Consider the following 12,239-nt stretch of genomic DNA (forward strand, 5'->3'; position numbering starts at 1 on the left):
CAGAGCAGGAGCATATGAGTGCTCAAGGAACCTTGCCATACACCTGACTTAGCCTGTATGCTGGAGGTGCCCATATACTGGAGAAATCAGAATACACAGGCCCAACCGAGCCAAAGACATTGATACTTTCTCACTCTTTTAGAATTCACAATTTCATAACTTTGGACAAATTTTTCAGTTTTCAACCTTTTAAAAACTGTATGCATGATACAGCCAAGTGTATATAGTGGACCTGGGTCAATCACACCCTTGGTGAGTTTCCATGCAGGTTACAGCATGGATCTGCACCAGAGGAAATGGCCTGCCACTCCTCGGTGGGACTTGCCCTTGTGCTCATAGTTGGCTAAAGTAAAAAGGACGTTATAAGTGTTGGCAAGGATGCGGAGCAGCCAGGCTTCCCACTCCTGTGTGTAAGATGCAGCCATTGCTTTACAAAAACATCTTGCTAACTTCAGAGCCATTCCAGAGTGCCTGGCTCGCTCCAAGTGGCTGGGCAGTAGGGCAAAGATAGCCTGGCCACTGAGGAAATGGGTCTGGCAGAGTTTCATCGAGATCAAAGTTATATACTGTGAAATATGAAATACCTCAAGTGATTAAATTCAGAGTTGTCGTATTAATTGCCCTCACTGAGAAACTAAATCACATCCACACAAAAAGTTTTATGCAGTTGTTTACAGTAGCAGTATCCATAAGAGCCCAGAGTGGGAATGATGCTGCGAGTCTCCATGACCAACAAAAGGGTAAATATAATGTGGTATGTCCATAAAACAGCAATAAAAAAATGAGACATGGCACATGCTATAGTAGGCAGAAACCTTGAAAACAGTGTGAGTAAATGAAGGTGGGCATGGGAGAACCCACTTACACTACACAAAGTGTTGGAGGATCTGTGGGGAAAAGTGGTTTTTGGTGGTCAAGGGAACTGGATGTGTTTCCTTTGAGGTGACAATGATTGTACAGGTCTGTGAGCTCGTGGGAAAACTACTGACTAGAGTTTACATGTGTGACTCCTATGGTGTGTAGACATAGATCTCAGTAAGGCGGCTTCAGAGACCCCTAGTTTCCACCCATCCCAAGAAGTGTGTGTCCCTCGAGGAGGACAATGGCGCATCCTCCACCTGCTCAGCTGAAGCCCATAGATCTTCCCTGGTGAGTGTTTCTTTTGTTCGTTAAAAAACAGAACATTGTAATGGATATAGCAGCACATGGCTGTTCTCACAGCGCCCAGGAGACTGAGACAGGAGCATGGCAAGTTTTGAGCCAGACAATCCCTGCCAACCAAACAGCAACAAAACAAAACAAAACCCCAATAATCAGGTAGTTTTCTTACTGTTGAGTGGCAAGAGTTCTTTATTCTGGATTCCTGGTGCAGTCACAATACCCACTGCAGCTGCATGAATGTGCCTGACTGCAGAGTCATTTGAAGAGGGCCCCACACCCTATGAGATGCAGAGAGGTGCCCAGGAGAGCCAGGCTGGGTACCAATCTGTGGCCCACCATCCCCTGACATGGGGTCAAGACTGCTGGTGACAGCAGCCACGTCACCCTCTGCCAGTCAGCTGCATTCCTTGATGGCATGTCTCGGGAGGCTGAGACATTCCATCAGTGACGTTGAACGCTCCATTTCTCTGACTCCCAGAATTCTCTGGGGACCATCGTTGCCTCCATCCCCAACATGGTGCTGGGGGACTGCCACACTGTCTAGCTGCTGTCATTGTGGCTGTTTCCACCTTCTAATTATGAACAGAGCCAACCTCAAGACGGGGCTCAGGCCTCGTACTGTGAGTCACCTCAGGGATGCCGTCACTTTGGGGAGGACAGCCTCTGGGCTGTCTGAAGTCAATGCTTAGCACTTAGTGTGTGAGCATTAGAATGCTTCTGGATACGGGGAAGCTTTCAGGTTCTGGGGATGTGAGGATTCTAGCCCCATCCTCACAGGATAGAGCGTCTGTCCGAGGTATGAGGGCAGCAAGCCTCCCTCAGGTCTCTGCCCTTATGCCTTTCCTCAGAGTGGCCGTCCTCCATCTCCCCACCTCACTGGGCAGTCCTGTGATTTCCTTGCCAAACTCCTCACTTGATTTTCCCAGGGGCACCTGGCTTCAGCCTCATTCACTGAAATGTGAAGACGGAGGTTTGAGGCCTTTGTCATTCTGAGTGCCCGAGGGAAAGGGTGCACAGTGAGTCTTCAGCAGATGCGACACCAAGAAGAGAACAAAATGGGTAATAGCAATTGTACAGAAAGATTCAATCAGGGTACCACCCGGGAGACTGACCCAAGCCGGGCTGGGGTTGGGGATGAGGGAGACTATTTCAGACTTGGTGGTCATGGAGGACAACCCAGAGGAGGTGGCCTTTTAGTTGAAAGCCACCAGATCAAAGGGGCTAACATTCATGAAGGCAAGGAAAGTGTAAAGGGAAAGCCTGTGCTACTGTCCTGTGGCAGGAGAGCTCAGAGCACTTGGGAACAGAGAAAGACAGAGTGGGATTGGTGCCGACCAGTGCTGGGATGTCACGGTCCACTAGGATGTGGCTGGCCTCGGTTGTCAACTTGGCACACCTGGGGAGAGGGAACCTCAACTCAGGACCTGCCTCCCTCAGATTGTGAGGCATTGTCTTGGGTGGTGCCAACCCTAGGCAGCTGGGCCCGAGCTGTGTAAGACAGGTAGCTAAGCAAGCCAGGGGAGTGACTAGTAAGCGGTGTCCCTGCATGGTCCCTGTGAGCCTGGCACAGTGCACACATGTCGTGTCCAAACCTGTCACAGCTCTGGTTGCCTAAGGCGGACACCCCGCATCAGAGAAACGAACTTCTGCTTGGAACCAAGAAGGAGGAGGCTGTGAGGTCAGGCAGGGATGCTCCTCACCCCGTAGCTCTTCTGTCCTCTCCTGGAATTGTTCATGTCAGAGTGTGACAATCTTCCATGAGGGTTGGGTCACATGACAGGGGGTTTTACTGACAGTTCCTCGTAGACCAGCTACCACAGGATAAAGATCCTCGAAGAGCTCAGGTGCTTTCCCCTGGGAGCGAAGATGAAGGATGCTCAGGCCCACTGTGGTGACGGCAATGGCTTTGCCACTGAGCCCTGCAGCCGACTGTGGTCCCGTGGGTCCCCACCCTGTCACAAACAACCCACTGGGTTTCAGGCCAGCGGCTCTCCAAATCCCTGGGGGAGTCTTTGGTAAAGGAGGAGCATTCTTGCAAGCGGCTCCTTTGACTGCCTTTGAAAAGTTACTAAAATATGAAATTTTAAAGATGTGTGTGTGTGTGTGTGTGGCTGCTTTGCACGCATGTGTGTCTGTGCAGCACATGTGTGCATCATGCCTATGGAAGTCAGAAGAGGTGTTGGATCCCCTGGAACTGAAGTTACAGACAGTTATGAATTGTTATGTGAGTGCTGGGAACTGAAATTGGGTTGTCTGCAAGATGGTTGAGTTATCTCTGCAGTCCTGGCTTTGAAAACTTTAAAAGTTTATTATTATTAATTATTGTGTGTGTGTGGTATGGGTGCCATGGTATGCGTGTGTAGGTCACCAGACAACTTTGTGGAGTTGGTGATCTCTTTCTACCTACTAGTGGGTTCCGGGTGGAATTGAACTCAGGTTTCGAGGCTTAAGCCACAAGCTCCTTTACCTGTTGGCCCAATCTGACCAGCCTGATTGGCTTTGAAAACTTAGAAGTTCCCTATCACTAACTGGCCAATGCTGAGGTACAGACCAATCAACGTGGCCCATAGTGTTCAGCTGTGCAAGCGCATGCAGGTGGTGGGTCGCCTTGCCCCCGATCTCCCACGGTGTGCACATGAGAACAGAACTCTCAGCTGGTGGGGCTTGGAAATGGGAGCCCAGATGTCCAAGATCTTCATTCTAGAACACTCTTCATAGTTGCTTCGTGTAGTCGCAGTTCCATGGGGCCGCTAAGAGGAGGTCACCTGTCACCAGACAGGAAGCACAGCCACCCCATGGTATTAAAACTAAAGGGTCTAAATGGAACCGTGGACCTAGAGACAAAGTCACACCAGGAGCTACAGGCAATAAATCAAGGAGGCTGTGGCCACACTGTGGCCACGAGGTGTGGGCTGAGGCAGGGTTTAATTATAGTAGCAGGTGAGCCGAGCTCTGTCTTTCTGGGGCAGCCCCCTCATCTGTCACCCAGCCTCCCTTCCGTGGGTCTAACACTTACGTGGTTGGCCTTGGTTGCTGTGTCTAACCTGGCTCAACCTCTCTTCTCCAAAATGGGGGAAGTGAATTTGAGGTGCTGAAAGAAATACTGTAATTGAAATAAGGCTCGCAGGAACATTTCTAGGCCTTGGAGTGAATTAACATCTCAGGGAGCTGGGGAAAAGAAAAACCCCTTCTCCGTGCATACAGCATACTTCTCAGCTTCTCTTGTAGGCACCAAGGGTTTTAATGGCAGTGTAAATCAGTTTTTACAGGCCACAGATTTCAAGCATGGGTTCATTAAATGTGTGAAATCTGACATTTGCTTCAGGGCGTGGCTAGGGTCCTGGGGAATGAATCACCATTGGGTAGGGCTTTTTGATCTTGTCCAGCTTGCTAACAGTCCGGCGAAGTTGCAAGAACAAGCAGGCTTTCTCCAAGCCTTCCTCGAGGCGGATTGTCTCTGAAGTCAGCTGGTGGACCAGATTCCAGGCAGGGAGGCACCTGCTTTAGCCACACTGAGAAGCCTGGGGGTGTGCACCTATTGTTCCCGAGTCCCGGAGGGCTCTCGTTAAGGCCGTTGGCTGTTGATGAGCACCTGCTTATGTGGGGGGCTCTGTGCTGGCCCTTGAGAACCTGACTATATCTGGCCCAGTGGAGTGGCAAATGCAGAATACTGATGCAGACGGGAGAAGGGGGTGGTGGTTCTGAGGTCCACACATTTTCAGGAGACCTCATTTCCTGGGCATGTCAGGGAAGGGCTTCTGGAGATGACAGTCAGAGACCGGAGACGGGATGTGTATCAGGTGGAGTAAGATTTTGTAGTGTAGGAGAGGGGCTGGACATGGCTCTGAACAAGCCCCGTCCACAGGTATGTGATGATGACCACCTGGTACATTCTGAATTAGCATAAAGATGGGGATGAAGACTTGGAGCATCCATCAGCTGACGTAAGTGGTACAGGCACCGGAAGGCCAGACCACTGAGGTTTATTTAGTTTCTGGGCTTCAGGCATGGCTGGATCAAGGGTGTCACTGTCTTCTGGCCCTGTGTTTATACCTGCTGCTTTCTGGGGTTGACTCTACCTACCCAGCAGCCTCAGCAGCTCTGGCTCCTCCTGGCCCACTTGCCTCTCTCTCAGTGGTGCTGGCAAAGGTTCTAGGTCTGGATTCATGGGCCTTGTCCACATATCCCCCACCTCAGTCACCAGGGGGTAGCATATGCAATGTCCTTTTGGCCAGTCTCAGGCCACATGACATGGAGAGGCCACAGAGAGATGAAGGCTAATTCCATCCCAGCTCCCAGGAGAAGGGAGATGGATCAGGCCCTACAGGAGCATCAGGGCATTGATAAGAAAAGATGGGGTAGCCAATGTGCACCAGGACATGGAGTGAATGCGTTTTGAGGTGCTACGCTGGGTCACTGTGAGTCCAGAGGGACCCAAAGGTTCTTCTGTTTCAGGTCAGGCACTGCTGAACAATGATGTCACTCATCGACCTAAGTCCTGTCCACAAGCAGGGAACGGATGGCCTGGAAGTAAGAGAAAGCTGTGACATTCTCAGGAAGAGGTACCTACCTCAGAGAGGCTTCTGGGAAGATTTGTCGGCCGCGAGTGGGCCTCAGTTGGTGAAGTGTTTGCCTGGCATGTGTGAGGCTCCAGGCTCCGTCTCCAGTACCACACAAACCAGGGTGATGGCGTGGGGCTGCCCTCCCAGCACTCAGCAAGTGGAGATGGAGGGTTATGAGTTAGAGGTCATCCTTGGCTGTATGGGGAGTTTGAGATCAACTCAGGCTATGTGAGAGCCTGTCTATAAATAAGTGAATGAATGAATGAATGAATGAATGAATGAGATTGTATAGCATCTGTTATATGAAGAAGGCACTGTGGGCCCTAGCCCAGCTTCATAAGAGACCCAGGGATCAGAATACAGGGCAGATTTTTCTAACAGTTCATGGAGTCCTATTCTCAGAGGTTCAGAGATGCACAGGGAAATGTTAGAACAGAGCTGGGAAGCCAGGCAAACCCCTATGGAGGGAAGGCTGTGGTCATTAGAATTCCTTTGGCTCTCAGGGATGGAATTGATGGATAGAACAAGCTTTAGGCAAGCCTGTATCCGGTGTCTCGGGAGAAGCTAGGAATGCCAGCCCTGTCTGGTTCTTCTAGATCTGTTTTCCTGAGTGGCGTCTTCCCTTGGGGGGACAAGATGACCCTCAGCAGCTCCTGAGTCTTTGCAGTCTGTCACTTTTGGACCTGGGGTTGCATAAATCTCCAAACGTTATAAACCCAAAGGTGAGTACCTGAGATTCCCCAGTGCCATACCTCCAAGGAACCTACTGGAACCCCTGCCGCCCCAAAAAGAGAAAGGCACACTGGGAATTATAAACAGTAGACACCAGTGACTGAAAGTTTAATGTCATAAGGAGCAAGCACTAGCTGCAGGAGACAGGAGACGGTTGCCGAGCTTATGGTCTGAGCTGTACCAAGAGTGAGGGTTGACCTGGACGGCGGGAACTAGAGCCATGGTATACCCAGGTGGAAATGTGATAGGGAGCAGTGACTTCCAGGTAGAAGAGAGAGGTCCAGCCTGAAGCCAGTGCACAGGACAGGAGGGGGGAGGTCCTCGGAATCTGCTGGCCCCTCCGGCAGGCCTGAGTGGCAGCCCTGGAGAGTGAATTAGAGAGCTCCCCTACCCACCAGGGAAGCTGGGCCTTTGGGAGAGCAGAGGAGCTTCGCATTTGGGGGCCAGTTGGGAATCCCAGGCTCTGGCGCCCTGACTCAGTGGAGGGCGGGGCGGCCCTCGGAGGGAGCCGGTGCCATTTTCCACAAAGCTTTCCAGATGCCTCTTTGTTCATTTGCTTTATTTATTTATTTACTTTAAGTGGTAACAACAAAGGAAACTTAAAAAAAAAAAAAAAGAAGAAGAACAACAAAACAAGACAGAAGCCAGGAAGTGAAGAGCCCGGGAGAAGAGGGCCTGGGAAAGGCCAAGGAGCGGGAGGTGGGGGCAGCCACCTGCCCCAGGTGACCCCGGCTTCCTCCATGCTATCTGAGGCTGGCTCTGCCCAGCCAGGGGGTAGGAGCTCTGTGTTCTGCCGCCTGCAGATTCCTCCCTTCCTCCCCAGGACACATGGCTCAGAGGCCCTGGCCTCGGTCCTGCCTCTAGCCAGAGGCCCCTGCGGGCTGCGTGAGAAACCTCAGCATGGGAGCGTCAGGCCCTCTCGGGTCCCTCCTGCACAGGAGGTCACTGCTAGGACTCAGTTTGCAGGAGGCCTCTGTTTATTCACCTGTGAGGTCTGCCAAGAGCCAAGCCATATGGGTGGCCATGGGGACAGTTCCTACTGTGGGGCTGGGCCCTGGATCTTTATTGCTGGGACCGAGTCCTTCTAACCAAAGAACTAATGTCATAAAGAACTGGGTCAGCCCAGGGGGTCCTGGAGCAAATTCCTGTCCTGAGCCAGGGGGTCTCTGGTCTATAGAGGTGGCAGAGCCCTACAAATCCCTATGTCTTTGCTCAAGGGCTGGTCTGGTATTGAGTTCAAGTGAGTAGAAACGTGGTCCATACTGGTGGGAGCCCCCGGTAAAACTCAGGGCTTCCGGTAAAACGGCAAGTTCAGGTACATAGTGATGCATTTTTTATCAATGTTGGTACCTCTCAACCATTTCATGGATGCACTCGCACCGAGACTGTCACAGATCATCAATGGGACAAGTGGACAGCGGATGTTTTCAGTCTGTCGAGGCAGCCCATGCCTATAATATCAGGACCTGGGAGTTGGAAGCAGGGCAGTCAATGTCATCCTTGGCTATACAGGAAGACCCTGTCTCAATAAACAAGACAAACAAACAAACCCCTCCCTACAAAATGATCTTATTCAGGCTAAGTCTCATGTCTAGTCCAGGACTGATTCCTATTGGCTGGATCCAGTCACTCCGAATGCTGATTGGCTAAGACTGGGGGCGGTCTCAGGGCTGGTTCTTATTGGCTGGATCCAGTCACTCTGAATGCTGATTGGCTAGGACCGAGGGAGTCTGCCCCCCCCCAACTACATAAATATGGCCTCGGGAAGGCCTCTAGTACACATGGGAGCGGGAGTTCCAGGAGAGGCTTGGGGTCGAGACAAACCAGTGTCTGCGCAGAGCGCCTCCCCCGGGGAGGCCCTTCAGCAGGTGTCAGTCGGGAAGATGGCCCTGTCACCGACCTTCGAGCATGGACTTCCTCATTCTGGGCGGACAGCCGGGGGCTGTGGCTTCCGCCGGAGGCTCCCTCGCTGTGTTTTAGTTACCTTTGCTCCTGTGCAGGTTTATCGTTCTGACACACACCGAGTGGCCATTTGACACACAAGCCAGTGTGAGGGAACCTGGTCGCTAGGTTGATCTGAAATGATGGGGTGGGGGTGGGAGGAAGAGCCGGGAAGGGGGAAGAAAAGCTGCGAGTAGGTAGACAGAATTCCTAGCTTGTGACCCCCACACACTGCTTGCTGCCTGGTCCCCCGCCCAGCACCCCTCTGCTTCAAGGGCCCCCTTTCTTTATCTCCCAGCTCAGCCCACGGCTCCTAAACACCAAAGGAAGGGCTCCAGATCCACATGTAGGATCATGTTAAATGGCTCCCAAATGGGGCCATCATGGGACCCTGTGGGAGGACTTGGATCTGCCCACATCTGTTCCCTGCTGGGAGAAGCGGCTTTCCACACATGGGCTGGGACTGGGCTGGTTTAGGAGGAGATTTAAGAAGTTGGCATGGAGCAGCCCTGAAAACAGATGCATCTAAATGAGCTTTAAGCTCTCCGGAGCCAGGGGTCAGTGAGCACTCCGTGAAGGAGCAGCTGGGAAGTGCTCGTTTCTGACCACATGGGCTCTGGTGCAACCTCATTATTGTTCCCCTCTGCAGTTTCAGCGTGAGACTAGCCATGGGCAGCCTGTGAATGGACACATACCTGTGTTCCGACTGACTATAAAAGCAGGCAGTGGGTTAGAAGGTGCAGCAGTTTGTCGATACCTCCATTAGGCTGAAGAACTTGTAAGAAAGGCCAGGGGAATGTAGCTCAGCTTAGAATCTCCCAGCTAGGGCCTGGGGGTGTGACTCAGTGGTAGAGCACTTGCCTAGATTCCCCCAGTGAGGAGCCGGAGGTGTTGCTCAGAGGTTGAACAGCTTCCTAGAATCCCCCAATAAGGGGTTGGGGAGGGGGGACTCAGTGTAGAACATTAGCTTAGCATGCTGGACTTCCTGAGTTCCATCCTCAGCATAGCTAAGCAAGAAAGAAATAATAAGGACTATTTAGTATCCCAAGACAGGACGCTGGTATTCTAAGATACCAACTCTCCTCAACTCTAGTTCACAGATAATGTAATGGGCATTAAAAAGGCCTATTACATAATGCCCTGCAGCCTTGCTGCCATTTCCAGTGAAATACAGCACGTCTGCTCCCACTGCCACCCTCTGGGGATGATCACTACCTTCTCTGCCAGCACAGGTCTGACTGTTCACAGTGTAGAGGGTTCCAGGCTCTCACGTAATGGGCATGCTCAGTGTACACTCTGTCAGGGGCCACTGTTGTGATGTGAAATGGTATTGGCGAGTTCCTGGTCACTTTGCCCTTCCAGCGGCAATGGAGGAGCCTGGACCAGGGACTCATCCCTAAGGGGCAGGTTATACTGGGAGGGACTTCCATGATTGGTCACAGCCTCAGCTGCTTGGCTGTTCTTTCTCTTCATTGAGAGGCAGTTTGCCGTGCTGTGAGCACACTTAAGCAGCTGGGAGGCGCATTGGAGAGGCCCCTCTGGCCACCAGCAAGCTCAGAGGCTATTGCCTGGCTGCCATCTTGACTCCATTATAGCAAAGGACCCTCCGTTCAATCAAGCAGAGCTGTGGTTGGCCCACAGAGAGAACGAGCGTTCATTGATGCTTTAAGAGTCCAAGGCGAGCCAGGTGGTGGTGGCGCACAGCTTTAATTCTAGCACCTGGGAGGCAGAGGCAGGTGGATCTCTCTGAGTTTGAGGCCAGCCTGGTCTATGGAGCTAGTTCCAGAATAGCCAGGGCTACACAAAGAAACCTAGTCTTGAAAAAACCAAAAGCCAAAAGCCAAAAGCCAAAAAAAAAAAAAAAAAAAAAAAAGTCCAACGTAAGAGATTTATTATGTGAGACTGCTAATATGGTCACCAACACATGGGCTCAATCTGTCTATCCACTCATTGTTCACTCATCCATCTACCTATGCACCCAATCATCAACCCATCCACTTACCCACCTATCTATCCATCCATTCATCTATCTACCCATCCACCTACCCATCCATTGACATTTCCTCTCATCCACATCCACCCACCCATCCACCAATCCACCCACCCACCCCCACCCATTCATTGATCAATCCATCCATTCATCTACCCATCCATTGACCTTTCATTTTATCCATTACCCACATATCCATCCATTCATCTGTCCATCCATCCATCCATCCATCCATCCATCCATCCATCCATCCATCCATCCATCCATCCACCTACCCACCCACCCATCTACCCATCTATCTACCCATTGACTTTTATCCACTATCCATCTACTCACCTATCTACCCACCCACCCACTTATCCACCTCTCCATCATCCCATCTACCCGCTCATCCATTCATCTATTCACCTTTTACCATCTACCCACCTGTCCACTCATCCATCCATCCACTCATCAGAGGTGGAAAGGAAATTACTTCCATGTTTGTTGCCCTGCGGGTCTGTGCTCTCACAGGACAGAAACTAGTCCTTTTCTGTCAGGGAGTGCTGGGCTCAGAGCAAGACCTCAACCCACATGTGCATGAATTAAGTGGTCAACTGGAGGCATAGGCCAGGGTAGCAGGCTTGGTCCTCACAAACCAGGGCACCCCGAATAGCCGTCCGGCCTTGGGGGCTCATCTGCCCAGGAGGCCCAGGGCCAGCCCTTGCAGACCCCACAGGGCTCAGAGCTGAGAGCCCAGACCAGCTGCAGCTCAGCGGCGGAGCAGCCAGCCTGGGCTGGGGCGGGCTCTGTTTACCTTGGAAGGTTCGGCATCTTTTGTAACAGTCTTTCATTGTTGCTGGGAGCCCAAAAATACTTTCATTAATGGAAAAATCGGGTTGGCTCCACACAGCACTATTTTGCCAAGTGTAGAGGAACTGGCAGGGGCTTCCGAGTACATCCTCAGGAAGCATGGCTTCTTATCTCCCAGAGGACTGTGGGGAGGCAGAATGCTGCCCAGTGGGTGCCTGCCTGTGTGCTCCCCTCTGTGGCCATAGCCTGGGCCACATGGGGGTGGTTTTCTGCAGAGTGGCCTGGTCCCCGTCTGTGGCCTGCTCTGGACATGGGTGTTCCAGGTCCTGCTGGATGGTCTCATTCAGAGTGACCTGGTGTCGTGTCCTCCTTCTGGTGGAAACAAAGGTGTGGGCTCCCACCAGCATCTGCCAGGAGTGGGATTCCGAGCAGCCTTGGTCAGCTCTGCAGTAAGAGGGTGTGGGTAGCAGAGGCCTCTTGAGGCCACGATCCCTGGGCTCTGGTGCTCGGCAGGCACCAGGTTGTGTGTGGGAAGGGAACGGGATGGTGGTGGTAGTGTGTATAGGTGTTCGTGTGGGTGTGCGCACAGGTCAGTGTATCCATGTGTGTGCATGTGGAGGTCAGAGGTCACTGTCAAGTGTCTTCCTTTATTGCTCCTCACCTTAGTTTTTGAGACTGGGTTTCTACTGAACCTGGAACTCGCTGATTCAGCTCGATTGGCTGGCCAGGGAGCCCCAGGGATGGGATCTGCCTGCTTTCGTCTCCCAAGTACAGGGTAGCAGACATGTGCAGCTGTGCCTGGCTTTTTATGTGGGTGCTGGGGGGAGTTCTGAACTTGAGCCCTGTGCTTGCCCAGCGAGAGCTTCACCACGGAGACCTCCCTCTCTTGGGCTATCCTGTGCTTTCTTAAGCCCCATTGTGGATCCTCACTATGGCTCTATACCTGGATAGTGGTATTTCCACTCCACTGACAGGGAGACTGAGGCACACACAGGTTAAATAGGCTCCAAAGCTAGGGAGAGGCAGACATGGGTTTTGTACTTAGGCCAGCTGCCCTGAAG

Source organism: Peromyscus maniculatus, chromosome 4 (genome assembly GCF_049852395.1).
Source record: "Peromyscus maniculatus bairdii isolate BWxNUB_F1_BW_parent chromosome 4, HU_Pman_BW_mat_3.1, whole genome shotgun sequence".
Classification (NCBI taxonomy): Eukaryota; Metazoa; Chordata; class Mammalia; order Rodentia; family Cricetidae; genus Peromyscus; species Peromyscus maniculatus.